Source organism: Accipiter gentilis, chromosome 7 (genome assembly GCF_929443795.1).
Source record: "Accipiter gentilis chromosome 7, bAccGen1.1, whole genome shotgun sequence".
Classification (NCBI taxonomy): Eukaryota; Metazoa; Chordata; class Aves; order Accipitriformes; family Accipitridae; genus Astur; species Astur gentilis.
In genome coordinates, this window is record NC_064886.1 from 23279725 (window position 1) to 23298944 (window position 19220).

Consider the following 19220-nt stretch of genomic DNA (forward strand, 5'->3'; position numbering starts at 1 on the left):
GCCATTGCAAGGATCCCAGTGTAGCCTGGATTTTGCTTGAAAATGAAAATTTATCTTACTTCCTCAAGGCAGGTTTACACAAAAAGCTCACAGAGCCCTAATCATGCTGTCCTGCTTTAGTGACTGGCATTTAATTTTCCTCCCTGTTACTGTGGGACTCCCACACATTCTTCCTGTGTCTAGTTTGGAAGGAAGTAGCACAAGTCTTCTCCATCACAGGTTCTCTGCAACACTCACTGCTGAATGCTTCCTACACACACTTTGTACAATATCTGATGAGATGGTGTTTGCAAAACAGGGACACAGGCACTCTCCCACTTTCAGGTTCCCATTTTCCAGCTAGTCCCACTTATTCGTGCATGTCTACTGGCTCTCAGCACCTTTCTCCAGCACATTCCAGTTCCTCTTGGATCTCTTACCCCTTGGATTCCAGTCCGATCTTCTCACACCCTCCCCTCTCTGCTGAAATCCAGTCCCACTCTGCCTTGCACAAGGATGGTTTACCACTGGAGGAGCAGGATCCCTTGGAGGCCGTGCCATTTCCTTGTTCTCACCATGCTTCTTGCTCCACTGTCATCTCTCATCTCAGGCAACCACTGCCTGACACAGGCTGATGTGACAGAAACCGGCACCTGCCTTGTTCCAGTCTGAATTCCAGTAAGAAAGTGTTCCAGTAGCTAATTCATTATCAGTACGAAAGGGCATGCATGCACTGATGGTCTCTTTTTGACAGGAGATTGAAAGTCTCTTCCATTTACCGCAGTAAATGAGGTTAGTAAACTCTCTCCTGGCTGATAGAAGTCTCTTAATTACTCCCATCAGCCAGGCCATACTTCTAATACTTGATCTTAGTATTCAAGCTGTCAAGAGAAGGCAAATGTTGCCAAATAATATACTGAGGCCTTGGATGTTGACAGCAATGCTTACTTTTTCACTGGCAGGGGAAGAAAGGAGAAAATGAAATGAACAATCTGGGGCCATTTCAACTCAATTGCTCTTTGATTAAAATATTTCAAAGTGCTGGATTTCCACTAGATCCAGCGAATCCTGCAAAGGACCAGCAGGTATAATGATTATACAGTTAACAAAAATCACTCTTCGCAAATGGTTTGGGAACAGTAGCTCCAGATGAAGCACCTGATTTTATTATCTCTACTAGCAATTTTAAGAAACTATTTGCTAAACACAATCCTTCTGCAAACGTGCACACATCTGAGCACACTCTTGGGGTGGTGCACCCTGGCACAGCCCTCCTCGACATGTTCTCTCTAGAAACAGAAAATGAAGGAAAACTACCTGGAACACACTCCCACAATAACATACCATACCATATATTATTGCTTTTCTAATCCAAATTATTATTTATGCTGACGCAAGCATCAATGCTTACTGACTGGCTTTAAACAGATAAGCTGATGGGCCCCTAAGCAATGGTGTGGCCAACTAATGTATTCCTGAGGAGGGGGACATCCCAGTGCAGCACAGGTAATATTTTTCTCTATTCAGACTCTTCTTTTGCATGCATCACACCAACATCTCTTGGAAGCTTCTGTAGGTCTCCTAAGATTCATTTTGCAGAAAGCATCAGCTTTTGCTACAAACATGCAGATAAGCAGCTTTACTACATACCTTGGCCTGTGCAATACAGCATCCTTCAGAGCAGCAAGGCAGCTGCCCAAGTATCAGCTACGGAATGCAATGAGCTAAGAGCATTTGTGAAATTGGCTCTCTCCTTAGAAGACTTCAGATGGCAAAATTGCTATGGAGCCAAAGCAGACTGAGGGCACAAGTACACAGATCCTCGAGAGGATGAGAACCCAAGGAAGGGTGATTTACCAGTCAGCACCGCTTCAAGGCTGTATGAGAGACAGGGAATGAATCATTGTACACAGACAAAGGTCCACTGAAAAGCAAGGTCCAGCGAGGCTCATCCCACACTTGTATACAGTGTTCAATTCAAGGATTTAACAATACAAAATTTTTCTAGCTTAAGACAGCTGAGCTTGTCAAACTACAATACGTATTTCTTGGGTTCCTTACCACCATGTTTAGAACGGGAAATCCTGCAACATTTTTCTAAAAAATTAATTCACTGTTGACTAAATAGGAGAAAAAGCAGGGAATAAACAGAAGGGTTTACAGTTTGCTAAGACCCAAGAGCCAGTTGCTGCATCAGAGACTTTCAAAGCAACAGCCATGTTGAAGCTTAAGAGGGAAAAACATGCAGACTAATAGCTCTAACACAAAACTGTGCTAATACAGCCAAACACTGGGCCAGGGGAAGAGCTGCTGCTCCGCTACCTGCCTTCACACAGGCCTCGAAGCACATCCGCCGATTGCACCATGACTGTACTCCACACTTGTAGCCAACACTCACATTCAATTTGTTTGAAAGCCGAGGTAGGAGAGCTCTTCCCCACACTGCAAGCAGAGAGTGTTTCGGTGGCAGTAAGTCATTAAAATATACAAACCCCGGCCTAGTCTCTGCTCCATTGCGTGAAGCAACAATTTTAAAGATTATTTCACTCTTATTAAATGGGCTTTCTGCTTCAGCAAAATCAAATTTCGTAGAGCTGCAATACTGTCTCCTTTCATGATGGAGAGCAGCAACATGGACCTCGCTCTGGCAGCAAGAGTCGATGCACACCATGCTAGAGCCCGAGTGTGTTGGCAATGCACACAACTCCCCGCGCACGCTCCGCAGGCGGCAGCACGCATTGCGGAACGAAAAGGAGGCACCGCCATTTGCCCGCAAGCCTTCTTCGACAGGTTGCACGCATCGTGGAAGATGCGCAGCAGCAACCTTCGCTGGAGACAAGTTCTGGGGCAGGAACGGGGCTTCCCTGCCTCACCATCAGCATGCCATTGATGTAATGCTCAGTTCTGAATACAGCCTAGCCTTTAATCTGTGTTGCAGAGTGAGCCTTAGGCAAATATTTACAAAGTGCTCTCTGCCGCAGGTTAGTGCCGGCAATGCAAAAATCTACCACATTTTTCTGTATTAATTTACTGGTTTAGACTGTTTGATCTGTGAGACTTATGCAGTTTTCACAGTAATCGTCAGACTGTATCCAGGAACATTGGATTTTGCTGTGTTGGATAAATATCATTATTTCTTCTAGCCGTGACAGGAAATACTCAAACTGCCGAAAGAAGCGCTCCTCAGGAAATCACAGATCAGCTCCTAAGAGAAGCAGGGGCAGATGGTGCACGCGCTTGCTGGGACCGTGTGGATCTGGCAAGTGAAGATTGGAAATGTGCTTCTTAGATGTACAAGCTTTGAAGGAAGAAATACAAATACCTCTTCGCTCCTGCTTCAGCCAGGACCGTCTGTTAAGCACGGAATGCTAGGATCAAACCATCAGTTAACATCAAACCATCCCCCAGCACCGAGAGGCACCATCATATCCCACACCCAACTGCAGTCCTCCAAAATGCATTTGCAGCATGCGGCCATCAAGGAGAGTGCAAGGTGTTTGCAGCAAATACAAGCAACTTTTATGATGAAACATACAGGGAGCACAGCTTTATCGCACTGGAAACATCCAGAAAAATACCACTGCTCAGATTTCCTGCTAGAATATTGTGCCAGGTGCTCACATAGCAGCCCCCAAATTGAACTCTCTCTGCTATGCTACATGGCACTGCTTGTTCTGCATATAAACAATCATCACTGCTGGCACAAAACATGGCTCCGCTCAGTTTTAGTTTCTTCTAATTCAACATAGGATGCTCAGCAAGTTCAGGCTTTCATGCATGATGAGATGTCAATATTTCACTTAAAATTGTACTTACAAGTAGCTTAACTCCTAACATAACATGGCAATTCATTGCAGTGTTCCTATGCATTTTAAGATTTTACAAAATATGTCAGAGAAATTTGCAAGCTTTAACAAAACCAAGCATAATGATTGAATGAAGTAGGACACTCGGTTCTAAAAACCACCCAAACATATCAGCCATCACAATATATGTAATTTATATATTACTTATACAGTGTAGCTAATTATTAAAATATTAGTAATTATCCATACTATTTGTTGTGCCTTTCCCCTTCATCAGAGTGAAACCAAAATAACTTCAATTATACAGATTAGGATCTCATTCTGAGGCTCTAAAATCTTTGCCATGTCATGTTGGGCTGCACAGCGCACAGGAACGCTGTGACAAGTGGGTTTAGTAGGCTTTTTTCAAAGTCAAACACTTTAATGGCATAACACTAAGATAATACCTTTTTTAATCTAAAATTTTACAGCAAAGGTGCTCAGAATGAAGGTCTCTTCCACATACAATTATCAGTCTCCATGGCACAGACCATTTTTGACAGCAATTGTTAATACAAACAAAGAATGTAAGCAGCAGTGCTACCTTCTCTAGTGATCCCCTCTTCCTCCCCAGGCATATACTCATTTTCTTTCTCCCTACAATGCAACTGGGAGCTCTTCAACAACAATTCCAGGTCCTACCAAGCTACAAAGCACCAAGGAAATTTGTGCAATAACAAAACAGAAAGTCTTGAATAATCCCAACCTGTTTGGAGGTCATGCAAAGAACAGGAGGAAGAAAATCAATGAAAAAAATAATAATATCTGAACTAGAGAAAGAAGGCGGACAGGCTCTTGCCAGTCAATTACAGCAGCAGGAAACATTGCTCCAGAGCCACCAGAAGGAGCTTGTTCAGCTGGCTAGCATTGGTACATCACACCTGAAAGCATCTCAAACAGCATTTCTGTTTGTCTTAATAAAGAAACCAGAAATGTCACAAAGGCAATTAAATGCAATGTCACCTCACTTGGAATACAACTTCTTCAGCAAGGGAACCTCTCCGCACAGATCAGGCCAGCAAGAGCAGCAGCAGGACCCACAGGAACCCCATCTCCTTTGGCACCAGCGTTTCACCATCAGCAATGGCATCAGCATAGAGCGAACGAACCACACAACCTGAAATCTGAGCTCGTTTGTCAAATTTCTAAATACATGGCTGTTTTTCTCAAGATTTTTAAATGCAGAGGGATGACCTTGGTGTAGAGCTTTGCTCAGCGCCATGACGAGCAGCTAGTCTCTCCCCTGCACTATAAACATCCTTGTATTAGTATCCCAATTAAAAAATACAACCCTAGAAAAATCATAAACGCATCAAGAGATTCACAATCAAAACAAAACTCAGGGCTTTGGCTCTTTTTTGGAGTTTAATTTAAATAAATTTAATTATGAAGTAATTCCAATGGGCTTGAGATCCATAATGCAACCCTATAATAAAAATATTTATAGCATGCAAACAAAGATAATTTCTGATCATCCACTGGAATAAGCTATTATATCCACCTCTCTGATATTCCGCTTTTTAAGGGAATACTGAGAAAAAACTACAGATTTAAATGACTTAAAAATCTTCATTATATAGTCATAACTAAGCCTGCAATGTAATACCTCTTGCTGAAAACATCCTCGCATCAGGCAGGATGCCCTCAAATCAAGCCATCGAAACTAATTTCACTGATGACGCCATTTTCTTATTTCTTTCGCTGCCATTTTAGCATCGTGGTTATTCCACATTTTCTTGAGAAGTAGCTGCGCATTCTTCCCCCTCTAAGAGGAAATCATGCTCAAATAACCCAGTGACAAATAAAACCTGTATGTTGAATTTCTGCCCGTGTCACGTCCTTGCATGGCAGGGGCAGGGACGAAGACACAGTTGCCATTGCAGACCACACCTCAATTTACTGTACCGAGAGCTGGTGAGGAGTCTCCTGAGATGGTGTAAGCTGAGAAACCAGCCACTGGAAATCTGTTAGCACCACACGAAAAATTGAGAAAGCCAAGGAAAGAGGAGTGTCCAGCCCTGTAGGAGGATAGGCTTCTCTCCGAATACCACAGAAAACACTAGCTGATAAGGGAGTAGTTTGAAAAGAAAAGAAAAAGGCATAAAGGAGGCATACTAACAAGCTTGCAGTGTCTTGACACTGGACTAATTGTACATTAGCATCAACATATAGGCAGATACAATAACCCACTTAACCTGGCAGCAGAAAATTCATTTCTCAGGATCACATCCGAAAACCAAACTGCTGTCCAGCCTGAAACTGCACATTTGTGATGGAACACCAGCAAGAAGGACAGATTATTAAACAAACCTGCTAGTCATTAACACCCAGTCTCCTCTAACCCACTTCTGCAAATTTTAGTGCAATCCTTCAGTCTCCCCCACCCCAGTAAGTGCTTTATCCTTCTGCCTGTCTGGCTGGGAGAACGTAACCTTGCTGTTTGCAAGAAATGGGGATGTTCTCGGGCTTTTTTGGAAAGCAAAAACATTATTGGTATTTGCACATCTCTTCCTTCACAATTTCAGATGCGCAAGTACAGTTAAATGCCTTCAAGTTAGTCTGAAACTGTATGTAAAAAAATAGTAATGAAAAAAATTGTTTCTCTTTACCTCCGCTGGATGCAAGCAGCGAGCCTGGCAGTGCTGAGCCTGACACTCTCCCTGTTCTCCGGCTGACTCTAGCAGAATGATTTTGGCTGCCGTGCCCCTATCCCACAGCTGAAAGCCCACGTACCACCTTCCTGAACATTCCTCGGGAGCACTAGTTATCTTTCTGCTTTGGTTAAAAAAAAAAAAAAAAAAAAAAAGCCAAGCAAAAATCTTCCAGCCTCCATCTGTATTTCAGACACAAAGTGATGCATGCAGCAAATGCTCACTGCCTTGAAGGGACAACGCCTGGTTTAGAGACATCAAAATCCTGTCAGCACTGTAAATGCAATAACCAAGTTAAACCGGGATGAAAATCCTCAAACCCAGCATAGGTGGCTTCCCTCAGTGCTGCACCTCCACAATGGGGTTTCCCGTAACATTTCTATTGCAATTTGAAGTCTCTCAGAAAAGCCCACATGGGGAAAGAAAACCTTTCCAAAGTTAAATCTACTTTATTTTGCTGATAGTGGCTGGCTAACGCTACAAAGAAAGAGCAAAGATTACATGCACTGTAGTGTGAAGAACATAAGCTTTTTTTTTTTTAAATACACATTGGAATTTCAAGAAAATGAGCAAATTTGAAGTTCAGCCCTCTTAAATAACATGAGATGATTTGGCAAAATCATCTACCTGAGTTAGAAAAATAACCCCAAATTAGCTAACCCATTCTTCCTAAATATCTATAAATAAATCATAGCTACTTTGTTCACCTAATAGGTATTTTCAACATGGCAGTGTGTCCCTTGGAATAAACATAAATATTTTACTGACAGTGAAAGCAAGCAATTTGGAGTTCATACATGTCATGATATCTTTAAATCCTTGATTTAAACATGCGTAGTCTTTAAAAATGGTGTTTCCTTACTACATTACTGATACATTTCACAAAGTTAATTATTTAAATTACCTATGAATTATTAATTACAGATCATTAAAATAAAAAACAGAAGTCTGGAATATGCCCGTTATAATGATACAATTTATATTTTAAAACGTTAGGCTTTATAAAGCTTGGAGAGAAAGGCATGTATTAAAATTCTTTTCTGCAACAAATGGTATGTGATAATAAACACTTTATTCTTTTCCAGTGTATTTCTCCTATTGTGTAATATACCTAAGGTTTAAACTTTCCAGACTTGGGGCATGAGACCAGTGTGCTGAGAATACACCAGAGACAAAAGGTTTCCATTTTTCTCCTCCGGCTGTACTCCACCCTTGCTAAGGAACTCTCTAGCAGTGCATGCCTTTATTTGCACGTTGCATTAACAAGGCACACAAGCTTTCGGACTTTAATGTAAATGAAATGCCAAGTCCAGATGCTGCCAACAGATATCACGGAAAACCCTGCCATAAGAGACCTACAGCTAATTATTAATTATGGTGGCTCAGTCATTTTTCCATACATGAATTTATGGAGCTTAGTTGAACTCTGTCTCCCACCCACTTCAGACAAAGGAAAATAATTTGCCACACTGTACCAACTGAAAAGATAATTGAGCCGTCTCCCATACAGGGTCAGTGGAGATGGCTTCCTCCATCTTTTTACACATGCAAACCACACATTTCATTGTCTTTTACTTGATTTCTTGCTGAGCTGCTTTTGTGGCAAGACCCCCCTTTGCACAGGTAATCTTGTTTAGAAGAGGCAACTTTTCGGCCATGCTATGCCACTGTTCCCATGTCTCCCCTTCTCAGCAGTTCAGACATTTCTCAGTTGACAATAGGAAGAGTGCAGACGATGACATATAGGCACCTTAACATTTGGGGAGGGAGACCCAAAGGAGGCAAGTCATTCTCTGCTTCAAGACCCCAGGCACCGTCCCAGCACAGCACATTTCATTAACCTGCTTTTCTCCATATAGAGAAATAGAACTGAAAGGAAAGCAGCAAAAGCGACCCACCCTATACTTTGTCCCCGTACCAAAGCCAAGCACAGTTTCCAGTTTGCATGCAGCCTCCGAGTCCCTAGATCTGAGAGTATTAAATCAGCTGCCACCCACCCAGCTAGTCACGGCCACCACATTTATATAAATGTTAATTCCCTGACTGCTTCCCTTTACTATGATTTTACTGGCTTAACCCCTTTCACAATGTATCCTATTCACTTGAAAGAGAGGTGGGGTCTAGGCTGCAAACTCCAGTTGACTAAGCAAATACACTTCACCACCTCATTTAAGAGACAAAAAAAGCAGATCTCCAAGTGTCTTCGTTTACTTTAGGAAAGTAGAAACATTTCCTATCTTACTTTCATTTTCGTCCTACATTTGAAATCCTTACTTCAAAATAAAATCAAAGAAAGTTTAGCGTGTCTTCTAAATAAATCATAAGTGCATCTGTAGGAATAGAGGAAACAGAGTGGACCAGTATCTTTGCACCACAATGAAACCTAAGAGAAAAAAAAAAATCATATCATCAAGTAGCATCTTTATTTTTTGTTTAAAATACTTCCGTAGACATTTCATAGCCTAGGGAAGAGAAAACAGGAATAAAGGCATTCAGAAAGTTATGCTACTGTATTTCTGCTTAAATGAAAAGCAAAGTCAGCAATGTCAAGAGGGTCTTTAAAGGCAACATGACTGAAACCCAAAGCAGACACTGGACTGCCCCACCCAACAGCTGCTCTAGCAAAGAATCTTAGAAGGTAAAGGCACAGACCTTAAGGTTTCTTTTCTGTGAGCAAAGGATGATTTCTCTAAAACTACCCACCTGTTCTCTTTAATTACTCACCTATAAATTTAAACAACCTGCAGCAACAGCACAAAGAAAAACCACCAGAGAAGACACCTGAAGGAAAACTCTCTCTTATCAAAGCAAGCTTTTTACCTTCATTTTATATATTTTTAAATATATACATTCCTACCTGTAGATCTCAGTACTGAGGAGTTACAAACCTGTTAATGCTGGCTGTAACTGCCACACTTCAGTTGCCTGGTATTTAGGCTTACACAGCTTATCTCTCTGTATTAACGCTCAAGTTTTCTCATCTTTAAAAAAAAAATAATATAAATCAAACCTGCAAGTCCTGAAATGGCTGAGACAGTCAAGAGTCCAGCAAGACAATAAGAAAGCAGCTGCTTTCCACGGCTGAACACCACTGCCTGTAAAGCATCTATATATTTTTTTTCCAGTGGTGCTTTATTCAAATTCTAGGGAAAGCATCAGTCTGAAACCAGTTACTGATGGGAGTAACAGTTTATAGGTTACAGAAGGATATTTTATTGTTAACGGACTGTACCATGTAAGAATTAGGAGGGGGTGAGGCGACAGGCAGGCAAGAGGAGATGCTACTATTTTTTTTCCCCGAGCCACTGCAATTACTCTGATGTGAATTTTTGATGACTTCCGACATATTGCATGGTTAATAATCGTTTCAGCTGTCATGTTTGGTTAATGTGGAAAATGCATTTGCTGCATTGTGATGCAGCACTCCAGCCACAGACTGTAACACCAGTTGTGAAGCTATTCCCTTAACTGAGCTGCATGAATTTGCACATACCATGAGGCTGAAATAAATGGTAGTTTGATTTTTATACAGCAACAGAAAGCTTCTGCCATTTTAGACCTGCAGAGCTGTTGAAACAACTTGCACAGGCAGATAATTTTACTGCATATTAATTGGTGTCAATGTTCTTTAAAGGAGAGCTTTGATTCTCTATTGTTTTGCTGGGTTTGGTTATTTAGCAGTTACAAGACTTAGATACTATTTACATTAAACATCACTCTCTTTTGTAGCTTTGAACAGGTTATATAATTGTAAGCATATATACCTCAATGAAACTGTCAGCAGAAATGCAGCCCTGTTATTAATACAGACTTAGCCTAACTACTTCTTCTTCCATATGATACTTATGAACATGTTTTTATATATAACGTTGTCTTACAAATGATTTCACAAGGGGTGAAAATATGCTGCTTACAAATAAAGAGGATTTTATTTGCAAAGTATCACTCCTTCACCTACACTTTACACATCAAACAAAAAGTATAAGGTTACGTAAAATACTAACATGTGCCTTTCATTGTCACCAATAGAAAAACAATGCTGCAAGCAATCGTGCAATTACAAGAGGAGATGTAAAACAGCAGAGATGAAACCATGCTAAGAGCCAGTCACCCGATGATTAAAGTCAGGCCAGTATATTCCAGCAGTCAGGTGATGGTGCCATCATTACAGTGCAGAAAGCCAGAGAAAAATCGAGAAACGGACCACCCCCATCTTAAAGAAAAAAAATTAGAAGCACCAAAGAAATAAGGAATGCATTCACTAATACGCAAAACATACAACCATGAAGAAGTGTTTCACAAAACATCAGCGTAACACTATCAGGCAGTTACCTCCACAGGTCCCGAGTGCACATTTAACCCACGGTGCCAACACAGCTCCCATCCGCCTGCAAACTGCTGGTGACACTCCCAAATTCAAAGTTGTTTCTTTCTAAATCCCAGAATGACAGCCCTGCTGCAATAGTACTGCATTTCACAATTCAATAGTTCTGCTTACCAAATGCACATCTTGTATTTGCAAATACACATACACAAAAAATCCAGACTTGGGTTTCTACGTCTAATTTAATGAAGCACAGAAAGCTATCAGGAGAGCGTTTTACTGTGCATTAACATTGACGTATCTGCAGAATCACCACCAATACCACCAATTCATTACTTCCACTTCTGTTTTAATTAAAACAGCACTGCAGGGGTATTGGTTGGACACGAAGTACCAGTAAAAATGGTGCAGCATATTTTATATGGAGAAAAAACTAAGTCTCTGAATTAACATTGTAGTCTCTGGTTTGGGAGCAATTCCCATTAACAGCATTACATCTGTACAAGGTGCTCCATGACTCAGGCTTACCTACCCCAGAGGCATCACTGGGCACCTTGCACAATTCAGAGCTTTGCAAGTGGCAGAGTGGTCTCTTAAACACAACGTATTTGGCTTTGAAACTAGCAAACTCGATCCTAAGGGTGATTTTCCTCAAACCACTGCAAGGAGCAAACCCTCCCTGCTTGTGACCAAATGAACACTGTACTGAATACCTGAATCCTTGTACCAGGAGTCTCATGATTGGAGAAGACAGGTCCGAACCCACGTACGTTCTTAGAGGAAAACTGCAGTCAGTTGCATTGCAGGGAAAACCATTGATCACAACCAGCTACACTCAAGAGTGCAAGCAAAGTCCCTTTCGGCAGAGGAAGGGTATACACTTGCAAGAATAATTTAATTCTGGCATTCCTCCTGCATTCCTGAGTATCCATGCCTGGTGGTGTGTCCCTGCAGCCATGCTCACCTCAGTAACTTGCCACTCACCTCACACACGCTGCTCTGGTTTTGGATGGCTACTCCCCCCCCCCCCCCCCCACTTACCTCTGGTTTTCATAACATACTAGTGGTACAGAGCCAGAAGCACAGAGAATACATAGATTTTTTTGCTTTCTAACCAAACCTTAAAACAGGTAAAGGTACCTGGAAAGACAGTCAGCTCTTTGGGACAGGCTGTAGCCTTGTCAGGTATTTCAGGAGTGTAATGATCTGTCTGGAGCTGCTCGTCACAACTTTAAAGGTGCTGCTTTTACCAACAGACATTCTCTGTTATTTTCTGGCCGTGTAATGTTACTGCAGAAGCTACTCCCAACTGCAGAACTACACATTACAGATCAGCATAGTTTATATATATTTTGTTTGTTTGTTTTACATATTGCATTGGCAGCTCACAATGTTGCAGGGAAAGCTTTCCTAGTGTGGCTCAGCACAGCACTGTATCCCCTTACCTATGGATTTCTTAAAGCAACAGCTTTGAGGTATATGAACAGAAACTACTCACCCCAAATGGCTGTTAGTGTAAACAACTCTGAGTGGTAACCCAGCTAAGATGTCGGAACTGCTATCTGTTTCACTGGCAATCAATTTAGTGGAGTGTTCAGTCAGCTCATGCATCAATCACTTCTGCGCTCAAATGCGACTGTGGGAGAAGGGAGAAAACTACTGTTCAGGGCTGCTGGGCCACAGCTAAAGAAAACCATACAAGTTTGCCATCCAGGTAGAAAGCATCATATCCCTAAGACAATGATGATGCAAGGATCATGCAGAAGCCACTGGAATATTAATACCCTCCTCTGTGTCAGGATCACTCTCTCTCTCCACCTCTGGGTGTCTACAATGACCTTCTTCCCCCTTAAGTACAGCTACATCTCTGGAGTGAAGGAGATTCCTTCACCATAATCACAAAAATCAAAGATGCTATCACCCTTACCTTAAATTCAAGAAAAGCCCCTAAAACATGCTAGTCTACAGTCACTGTAATCTCCCTTTCTTTCAGTCTTGCACTGGTGTCATGGTTTAACCCCAGCCAGCAACTAAGCACCACGCAGCCGCTCGCTCACTCCCCCCCCATCCAGTGGGATGGGGAAGAAAATCTGGAAAAAAAAAGTAAAACTCCTGGGTTGAGATAAGAACGGTTTAATAGAACAGAAAAGAAGAAACTAATAATGATAATGATAACACTAATAAAATGACAACAGTAGTAATAAAAGAATTGGAATGTACAAATGATGCGCAGGGCAATTGCTCACCACCCACCGACCAACACCCAGCTAGTCCCCAAGCGGCGATTCCCTGCCCCCCCATTTCCCAGCTCCTATACTAGATGGGACATCACACGGTATGGAATACACCGTTGGCCAGTTTGGGTCAGGTGCCCTGGTTGTGTCCTGTGCCAACTTCTTGTGCCCCTCCAGCTTTCTCCCTGGCTGGGGATGAGAAGCTGAAAAATCCTTGACTATAGTCTAAACACTACTGAGCAACAACTGAAAACATCAGTGTGTTATCAACATTCTTTGCATACTGAACTCAAAACATAGCACTGTACCAGCTACTAGGAAGACAGTTAACTCTATCCCAGCTGAAACCAGGACAACTGGGCAGGAGTAAGGGGAAGAATATGAACAGCATCCCTGGATCTGCTCCTATTAGCTCCTTTTTGAAGTCCTACAGCTGCGACACCTGCTATCATCAGCAAGCATTAGCCAGCAAAAGAGACATCGCTGGCAGCAAGTTAAAACAGCAATAGGTAGCTCCTTTCCCAAAATCTTTTCGTCTCTGCTTAATCCAGTGCTGTAGCAGCAGCAAATACTGCACTGTCATACTGGGTCTGGAGAGTGCCTTAAAGCATTAGCTCCCTTCCTCTCTGCAAGGCTGGCAGGGTGATTATCCAGCATTAATGACACACTAGGTCTCTTCAGAATGGAGGGCTGTCATACCCAGCATGTTGCCTCTGTTTTCAGCTCTGAACACTCATCCTCTTCCTTCAGAGGGATGCAGAACGAGGAGCTGGAGGGTTCAGGAGTCTGATTCAAGCAGGTTGCAGTAAAGAGGATAGGAAGAAAATCCAGACTAACACTTTCACATCAATACAGTTATATCTTCACATGCAAACAGTGCAAAGCAAAAAGTGAGATGGGCTGAGTGTATTATTATGCTACTGGCCTACCTGGCAGGGAATTTGGGCTTTGTAGAAAAGGGCTAACTTTCATGGACTAAGAGAACATGAGTTATCCATAGCCAAACTAAAAACAGCAACTGGGAAGTGACCAGCTCCAGGAACATCTACTACCATCATCACAGAGCACGCTCTTCTTGCAGGGGAAAAATAACCAACTCAGACTGGCAGTCGCTGGCTTATTACAGAGCTCAAGAGAGACCTGAGTTTCAACACAACTTTCTGGGGCTAAATTTGCACCAAAGAAGAGGCAAGATGTGAACGCACAGAGTGGGAAACATCCTGACAGCACTGACTGAGAAGCACTGCTTCTTGTGACTAGGTGGATGGGGGGCGAGGGGAAGAGAAACACAAATCCTGTAAAATTAGAAGAGCGACAGTCCCAAGCAGAAGAGAGGAGGGAGAAGCCCAGCCAAGCAGAGAGGATTAGCACCAACACTGGCAGTGCTGTTCCTGCCATCCACACCCCACACCCCAATTAACAATATCATTTGTCAGGATGAATGGAGAACTTGCACTCAATTCAGCAATTTGACAGAGTGTCACTGAACTACCTCACGTCCATATTTATCCAAGAGGCGAGAGCAGGAACCAGTTTTAATTGGAGCCTTTTTAACAAAGAACCAAGGGTATTACCCATGCTCTCACCATCAAGCGATAATTGAGATGTAATCGTTTAAACAAAGCGCAACAAGTGTCCATTTACCCAAAGCCATTGTTAAATATCTACTAGGAGATTATTTTCAAAATTGTAATGTGCCATGAATATGCAAATCACTTTCCATCTTTGGCATTAAAAAGAATAATCACCTTTTTAAAAAAAAGAAAAAAACACCGCACAACTGGAAGCCAAACAGCTATTTCACAGCAGAATTTGAGGAGTGTTTTAAACATGCCAATGCTAATTTAAAAGGGGGGGGAAGAAGTGATGACTCTGTTTTTGGGCCATTAAACTCTGCCTGGAAAGCCCTCTTCTGTACAGCATTAGTGCGTGCTGTAAGTCTGTAATTATACAGAGAACGTGTTAATTTTTAATTCAGAATGCTAACCCCTTTTTTTATATACAAGCCCTGAATGTCAGTCCCGCTCACAGATGACTGTAAGAACCGACATGACCAAATTCAACTCTTGGTGGTAAAAGCACGCTCTCCCTGGGAAGTTAGGCACTGTGCATTGGAAAGCAACTTAACTCTGCAGTAAAATAGCTCTTTTATAAAACTATCACCTCAGCATCATGGCAGGCAAAATCCTCTCAACCCCACAGCCGATTAAACCAGAACCTTATGGTCACTGATATTCACACCTTCATTTCAGCATTCTTCTGTATAGCTACTGAATTTCTTAACACAATTTCACAAAAAGCTGAATTCCCACATCCCTCATTCCCAAACACAGGGAAGCACAGGACGAGGAAGTTCACCTAATGCTGCCTAGAGGCTCACACCAAGTTAATGGCTGTCAAACACTAAGCCCATCTTCCCTCTCTTCTGACTCCTGCTGATGCCTGCAATCCACAGAGGGACCCAACTTAAGAGCACGCTTTGACACAGTCCAGCAATGAATTATTAACTCCAGCGGAAGCCGCAAAGCATCAGCTAGTAGCAATCATGATCCTTCTACGATGATTAACCAGAATGCAATTATCAATTCTCCTGCTTCTCACAAAAAGTCTCTGCATTCTCCATTGCACAAAGCCCAAAAGGCACCATGCAGGCATGCACACTCACACATATGAAAGCAGAAACAATTCTGTGCTTTTACCTTTGTTTCTTCAAGGTTATGTTATCAGTTGCAAATGGTCTGAGAAAAGAAAGCTCTGCCTTCCCCCCTGCATTACAGCAATTAAACATGGACTTGCATCACTGGAAAAAGAGCGACATATGCAGAATCAAGCCCATATTCTTAATTTCCACAGCAATTCAATCCACACAGCCACAGAAACCTGCCAGCAGTTTCAGAACCATCCTTTCCCATATTATATCATGTAGCAGAGGCTGTTTCCAGCCCAAGGTCCCACTGGGCACACGTACGCATAAGAAGCTGTGGCTCCCAGCCTGCTCACCAACAGTGGATAGAAGAAGATAGATGCATTCAGCTCTTACTATGACAAGTGCTGCCCAAAAGGGCAACCCTGGCGTCCCTCTGAAAGGCAGGCAGATAGGGGCCACCCTGCAAGTTGGATGTAGGCCTGTGGGCCTCCAGCAGCATCCCAACATACAGGAAAAACAACTTGCTCAGCTCTCTGCCAAAAGAATCCAGACAGCTCCCAATATTAAAGCAAAAGGTGCCAAGAGGCAACAAACACTAGTCATGGACCTAAGACGACCTGCTGAATCCTAAGATGCACAGGGATGTTTGCCTGGGATGGGATACCATGCAGTTCTACAATTAGCAGCAAAGAGGCAGGGTGAAGACAGCATTTTAGGTTTTCCTTAACAAAGAAGCTAAATTTGTGCTTTTCCTTTAATTACAGCTGCCAGCTCTGAAGGAAGTGGCACTAGAACTACTGGCCTGCATGGGAAATGAACAACCACAGGCACAATGGTTAAAATCGACCACAGCAGTACATGCCTACTTTGTCAAACCATCTTTGTATTTTTCATAGTGAAAGTACAACTGAAATCAGTATTGGCATCTCAGCAGGCTTAATTAGAAGTCAGGTCTACTCTGTTCAGGTCTAACGTCCAAGTGCTTTCCAGCCCTGCATTAAGTGACTTGACTAACATCTGTCACATGTTTGTTCTCTTCTCCCTGTCCTGGGGGAGCAGAAATGCAGTGTTCGAGGGGATCATGAAAGAGCCAACAATTGGGACAAGAGATTCTTCCAGCCCTGCCTCAGCTGCCTCACACAGCGCACATCCCAGCCATGCCTGCTTGGTTAATGGTTTAATATCATCATCATCACTGTAATGATTAAGAAGCTGTGCATATTAAAAGATGGGTTAGCACCAAGTCTCCTCCCAGTAACATTTCTATGCAGAATTGACAGAATTGGAAGACAAATAAAAATCTGTCCTTTGCAGACCATATCGTCATTTGGAGTTTTATCACTTCATTTCTCTGCCTAACTCTCCTTGCCTTGTCATTTTACATTAGACAATACTGAGGATACAATTTCCAGCAGAGGAAATAAAAGTGTCCATCTCTTGAGTTTGACTAAAAAGGAAGATGAAGGCATGAACAGCTTATCCTGCCTTTAAATCCCTTCCATAACACAGGTACAGAAGTTTCACCTGGAATATCAAAACTAGAAGACTGAAGTCAGTGATTTTATTTCTTTTGTGCTCCTATGCCTTTCACCTTTCCCAATGATCCTCCATCTATACATCTCTAGCCTTTTTATGTTGAAAAGTACTTACATCACCTTGCTTCTGAGTTATCACCCAGTAATTATTTGCAAAGACAGCGGCAAGTACTGAGATAGCTAGAGAACGGGAAGAGCTAGAAGGAGAAAATTGGGAGGGATCAAATCTTAGAGCTCAGTCAAAATGATGAAGGATTGACAATGCTACGTGCCTTAAGGTCAGCTAGCTGTGATTAGGCAGACACTTCGAGTAGAAGCAAATGTCTGGAGAAAGGTCAAACTCGAAGATAAACTTGGTACAGAGATTTGGAAACAATGGGCTGCTGGGGAGGAGATCCTCACCACCACCTTCTCCCCATCTGTCCATCCAAACCCTCCAAAACTGAAAGTAACAGAAACCTGAGTTACAAACTGTCAGATTAGAAGAGAAGCAAGGACTCATTCAAGGCAAGTGAGGGGAATACACACAGCTTTCATTTAATGCAATGTACATAGCCGTACAAAATGGGGATTAGTCTTTCACAAAAAAAAAGAACAACCTTTTCAAGTGTATAGATAAAGAGACTCTCAGGAAGGCACAGAGGCTGACTCAGAAAACTAGTAAAAGGACAAAGTGACTTTCAAATAGAGGTCACTAGTTCAAACATGAACTAGATCAGTAGTGGTCAAGACTAAAGCATCTAAAGACTGATTAGCAGTTTAAACAAAAACATGTTATTAATCTTCCTTCAGCTCCTGCTACACAAGTGCTTATATTGCAAATTCACTACGGAAAGTAACACAGAACTTACTGTCCCAGCGCTGCAGGAACAGCCAGGGCGTCGGTGGTACCCAGGGACAAGTGCCTGTCACCACAGTCACTGCAGAAGCACGAAGACTGCACTGCTCCATTTGCTCAAAATGAATAAGTTATTTCTTTCATTTGTGACTCTCTACCTTTGTGTGCTCACTCAGTATACTATGTTAAGCAAACACTTCCTTGTGGACCAGCTGTTTCAGTAGCATGGTAATGATAAAACACATCAATGCATATTTTTATATAAAAATATTAGTTGCTAAACAATTATGATGTAATACATTATTCATGTACTATTACTGAACTAGGGTCTTGCAAGTAACATTAATTCCTGTGTATATTTATTGGAAATGAGGACAAGCTGGAGGCAGAGATAAAGAATACTCGATTCCTTTTTTAAAGAAAACTTTATTAATATTTGCTCCAACCAAGATCTTCCAGCTGCTGAAGTTTAATACTTCCCAAAATGCATTTTCCCTAGAGTCCTCCATTATCAGCAAGGGCCTTTCTTCCAAGTCCACATGTTCTTTCAACATATTCTCTTTGCTATCTAATTTGAGAGCCTTAGGTGTTAAGCATTCAAGGAATGCAATCAAATCCTGCCCCTTCCAGGCCTACTGGGACACCTATTAATTCACCCTCCTGTAGAGAGAGAGAGTTTATCATCTCTTGCAATTGCTAGTATCTAAAAAAGTGGAACAGGGCAACTTAAATTGGCATTGCAATTATTTAAGGTCTATAAATAGCTGTTGCCACAGTGTAAATTAAATTGCTATACGGTAACGTCCTTTCTTTTCTACCTTTGAAAGCTAAACTGATTAAGTCAGGTAAGCAGGGACCATGCCATACAAGAGTCAATGGAAAAAGAATACAAACACTTAGAAATTGTGTTGTACTCCCCACAAAGATGAGCTAAAAATCCAAAGTAGCTTATTAAGTTCACTCTTTCTCACTTAGTAGGAAAGAGAAGAGACTCATTTCCAAATTGCCTTATCATCTGTCACCCAAACTCAAAATATTTAAAAGTCACCATAAAATTCCACAGACCAACCACAGTAATCCAGTGGATGTGAACTGCATAGCCAAAGAAAATCTGAAGTTTTTCTCCAGCATCTTTGTATGTTTTGGAAAGACAGCTCAACAATGACA

At 42.0% G+C, this 19220-nt stretch overlaps 1 protein-coding gene across 8 annotated transcripts in view; it reads right to left on the minus strand.

The window, feature by feature from the left end:
* NUP93 (nucleoporin 93) overlaps positions 1-19220 on the minus strand; it is an 85466-nt gene that overhangs the window by 37197 nt on the left and 29049 nt on the right. Inside the window, exon 1 of one of the 8 annotated variants that reach the window (XM_049805927.1) lies at positions 9486-9631. The exons of 5 other annotated variants lie outside the window; for them this stretch is intronic. The gene's annotated coding sequence lies outside the window, so the exon portion shown is untranslated. Of the gene's footprint in view, positions 1-4787; positions 4811-9363; positions 9456-9485; positions 9632-19220 lie in introns of those variants that run through there. 2 more of the 8 variants (XM_049805928.1, XM_049805929.1) reach the window with 2 other exon arrangements.